This window comes from Cyprinodon variegatus, unplaced genomic scaffold (assembly GCF_000732505.1).
Source record: "Cyprinodon variegatus isolate N-32 unplaced genomic scaffold, C_variegatus-1.0 Scaffold46, whole genome shotgun sequence".
NCBI lineage: Eukaryota > Metazoa > Chordata > Actinopteri > Cyprinodontiformes > Cyprinodontidae > Cyprinodon > Cyprinodon variegatus.
Genome location: NW_015150499.1, coordinates 873,544 through 878,492, shown reverse-complemented (window position 1 = coordinate 878,492; position 4,949 = coordinate 873,544). Strand labels below are relative to the sequence as shown.

The 4,949-nt window shown below is 31.3% G+C and overlaps 1 protein-coding gene across 1 annotated transcript in view; it reads left to right on the top strand.

Moving 5' to 3' along the window:
* The window catches only part of LOC107082042 (sodium channel protein type 2 subunit alpha-like), a 49,674-nt gene that overhangs the window by 1,190 nt on the left and 43,535 nt on the right, over window positions 1–4,949 (top strand). The gene's annotated exons all lie outside the window — the stretch shown is intronic.

Sequence of the window (4,949 nt, the reverse complement as noted above, 5' to 3'; positions counted from 1 at the left end):
ACTCACTGCTTTAGGTGGAAATGTTATTTGTTTTTGATAAATGTGTTTTTTTGTAGAAAAATGCCCTTATTTTTTCTTTCTTGGAACAGAAAACAGGACCCCCCCCAGGATGGAGAACTTTGAAAATACAAAGTAACTCTGAGATATGAACTGCTCATTATTCTTATTTAATTCAAGTATCTGCTTGATGAAGTTAATAGCTATCAAAAAGATTTAGGAAATCTTTAGTAAATGAGTAAAACATAAAATGTATTAATAACCAGCTTTTCCTCATGTTTTTCTTTTCTTTTTTTTTTGTTGACAAAGTACCCACCTTTGTCCATAAATTTGGTTTCTCAGTGTGTAAAACTCACTGAAGGTTTGGGTGTTGAGGCCCAGGGAAAGACAATGTTTTTATTACAATATCACATTTAGGTACTATTCACTGAAAACAGATCTGCAATTTTAACCTGTCCCTTAAAAATATTGTTTACTCTAATGAAGACACTTTTTTTTATTAGACTGGTACCTTTTTGTTCATCTCATTCCAGACTGAAGCCACAATAAGCATTCTGAGGTCAAAAATGAAATTAAAGTTTACAGTAATTGATGTACATTAAATATTTAAGCTAAGCTTTTGCCTCCATTTAACCCCATGGCCTGAGGCCAATGTCCATCATCACGTAAAGCGCATCAGGACATAGTTAAATTTATGATGCGTAACAAATATCACAGTGATTTAGTCTGTGTTCTTTACCCACAATGAGTAGGTGGGAACAGATGTGTTTATGTCAGATCTGTGAGCACAAGGTCATGATGCAGATAGGTTGCAGATAATGTGAAGTAGGCCTATTTGAGGCTTCAAAGTGTTTGTTCATATCTCAGCAGTGGGTGATGAGTTGGTAACAGACAGACGTAATGATGGATGGCTCTTGATTTGCAATCTGTAGGTAAACTTCATAGGTGGTATAATCAAAGAAAATGTGTACATCTTTTCTGGAAGGCAAAAAGTTTTTATTGTTGCCTTTATATTTTTATTTCACTTTTCCTAGTTCTTATTTAGAAATAAAGTAGCTAATCCTCAATGCTGCCTTTCAGCATTGAGCAAAGTTTGTATGCTGTTACTTTTTAACCATGATGTGATGTGGTCATCCTATCAGTGCTCTTATTATGTGGGAAAAACAAATATGTTTTATATCGATAAATAAAGGCAGTTTAATAAAGATCCAAGTTTACCAAAGCCAAACACCTTATCTCTCCTGACTTTAATTATAGTTTTACAGTATTTACAGCCTCATTTAAAAAACAAACAAAAGTTATTTTAATATATTTTCCACATAACACTTGAGGTTTTTCATAAATTTCCAAATCTACAAGGAAAATCTCAGGCATTGCTTAGATTTTGGAAACATATTTGATAATTACCTCTGATGAACAGTTAAATTAAAGGTCAACTTTTGAATTATGTATGAAGAATAATTGAAATTGAACTTTTTAATTGTATTATATTGTTTTCAAATCAGTGATTTTTAAAAAGTTTTTGACTCAACCATTTGTAGAATCTTTAAAACATAGGTAATCTCTTGTATTAATGGTGATGTGATCATTGCTGCTGTACTATCTAGAATCCAGTCACTGTTTAATAAGTTAAATAGAAAGCAATTTGTTTTAATGAAACAAATATCATTTTAACAGAAACATGAATGGGTCTGTGACTGTTTAAGTGTGACACAAGTAAAAGATGGAATGAGGAGTTGTTGTTTTTTTGAAAGATAAACATCACCAGAAATTCGACACAGCTTTGTGAAAGTAAAAAAAGTCATGAGGAAGATATATCTTCATGCTCTGTAGGAAAAATTATTTGTCTCAATGGTAGCATTTTGACTCTTGGATGTAAGGGAAGGGAAAAAAAGCTAAAGTGCCAAAACTGTTGCCTTTTTTTAGAGGATAAAGATCTCTTTTATCTTTATTATGGTGCTTATTTTTTATGCCTGAGCTGATACCAAAAAACATATTCTGATGCTCAAAAATTAACTAAACTAAACTAAATTGACATTGAAATAAAAACTGTAAATCACTCAAGGCACCCTCACACAATGTCCCTCTTCCATGTTTACACACAATAATCAGCTGGCCTGTGATTTTTTCCTGTGGGATAAGAGGGAAAAATTGAAAAAATATATTACCGGTATGAGAAACAAATAAGAAAGACTACTTCATGTATTTGTTGTTCTCTCTCTCTTTTTTTTTTTTGTTTTTTTTTTTTGTTTTTCAAGTCACAGTTAAAATGACCAAACATCACAAATCCGGAAATATTATTTCCTTCTCCAGTGGTTTTAGGGATATTATTAAAAAACCAGGATGGATTAAATGATCCACATCACATGAAGGAGCAGCTGCCTGTTATTATACAGTAGTGGACATGCTCTACTTTAGACTATACTAGAGATGTTAATACTAAAAAACAGCTTAGCTTTTTTTTTAAGATATTTTAAACGTCCATGGGTAGAAATTTCCAACTACCATTTTGGACCGACAGGTTTTTTGTATTATATTAAATAATATATTTAATTTCTAGTAAAATCAATGAAACCAGAACAATACATAAAACTAGAAAGTAATTAAATAATATGCATTTGACTAATTTTACACAATTTATCACTTTCTTTAAACTAGATATTTGTATTATCAGTACTGTGAGAAAAAAAAATCTTTTCTAATAAAAAGGAGAGAAACCTATACACATATTACATTTCACTGTTCTGTGAGGATATGCTAAAAGCATCGGCCTAGTAGCTGTCTTTCCTTCCTTTATGTAAAATATGTCAAACATTGCTACTTTTTGCTAACGGCTGATTCAATTAATCCATGTTGGACCAATGTTTGGTGATGATCATGCTGTACTATAGATCAGAGAAACTGTCTGAATTTAGGATCTTCAGCCAAAGATGTAGTGCATCCATATTTAATACTGCATAACTCTTTCTAACACATCTTACCAGTCAGACCTATTTGTAGGTTGGATCTTCTTCTCTCTCTGCTTTTTTTTTCAGGGATAAAGCACAAAAAAAGACTCATTTCACTTTGAGTGATGGTGGAGGGGCGCAGGAACTTCACCTAGAATTGATCATTGTCATGTCAAATTTTTATTTCACCTCCACAAGACCAGATAATTAGATCTAATTTTAGCACAGCTGGAAGGAATGTATGATTTCCAGGCTCATTATAGCTCCCCTTTGAAGGTGGTCGGGTGAATACAGCTGTTATGTGAATGCTTAAGAGGTTTGTTAGACAACATTAGTGAATAGACAGCTTCATGAGCTTCAACAAGTATCCCAACCCTACAGTATCTGACTGAGCTGTATTTAATCCATCATAATCCAAAAATAGGTTTTGCAATAACTGCTAAGACATTTTAGTCTATTTAAACTGACAGACAAGGAGAGAAATAATATGAAGAGAAACCAAGAGGTTTATCGTAGTTGTGGAAGATATGCAAAGATCTACACATCAAATCCATTTAAACAATCTTTAGCAAACCTGAAAGTACACATATACAAGTCTATTTGATTTGACTAAAATTGTGCTATTTTGCGGATTATGTAAAGTTTGAGCTCAGGAAATATGAAAACAAATCCATACCATATTTATTTTAAATGTTTTATTTTTCTAACTTCGTCTTTTACCTAATAATCATGCACCCTTCTTTGGTCTGTCACATATATTCCACAAAACAATATCTATATGGTATATTTTTATGCTTAATATGCATTTATGGTTGTATAAGGACAAAGTGACAGAAAATCGATAGACAAGGTGAAGGCTACAAGAGCCTATTTTGAGTTATTGACATATAATGTAATAATGAAGTTAAGTTTTCCATTGATGTCGTAATTGTGAAAATTGGAAAAGAATTAAAGGACATAGGACCATTTGAATGCAGGCAACCTGCAAAGATTATTAAGGAGAAAAAAGCTTGGAAAATGTTTAACAAAACATGTTAATTTCAATAACTTTGTATAGCACACCTCCCAAAACAATGAATTTTAACAGAGACGTCTGACCACTCTGTCACTGATTATTTTTCTACAATATGTATAAGATAAATAACCGCACTTCTTTACAGCATTTATGCACTAGTGGTAGAGTACCCTAAAATAATACTACAGTAAGAGTAAAACAATTTCCATTATATTTGTACTAAAGTAAGAGAAAATGTTGTCATCAAAGAAACTATTCAAGAGTAAAAAAGTATTTGGTTAAAGATACTCAAGTACTAAGTAACTGAAACATCTGATATTTTGGATTATGTTATAATGACCTAACAGCTTTAAGTTATGTGCAAATTCTAATATTTTAAAGGCTGTACTGTAATAAATAAACCAAAATAAATTGAAAAAATAACAATTCCAGGCAGAAGAAACTATTTTCCAAACAAATTTTCTTTTTAAGATAAAACTTATTTAACCAGTACATTCAGTGACAATACTTGCTCTTTACAAGTACCTGAAAATATCATAACAGGTTCAAGTAATATTAATATTATTTTTAAATCACACTGATGTTGACATAAACTTTAACAATGTAGCGTGAAGTTCCTCACAATAGATCGAGTAGCTAAACATTTTACTCAAGTAAGAGTAGCAATATTATACTATTATATTAGTCAAGTAATTTGTTATTTCTCCTCTTATTAAACATCCTTTTCAAATAGTGCATCTTATGGGCATTTTTAAAATATAAATCCATCCATGCGTTATTCCAAGAGGCAGCAGTTGCTGGGGCAAATAATACAGCTGTTCTGGGATTGGTGATCAACTCATCAGTGAAAATGTGTATCGCTTTTTTTTTTTTTTTTTCATATTAGTTTCTGAAATGAATTTTGAAAAGTATAAATAAAATAAATAATTAATTCAGGGTTAAGGATCACAGTGAAGGAGAATCTTTTCTTAATCGAAATTGAATATATA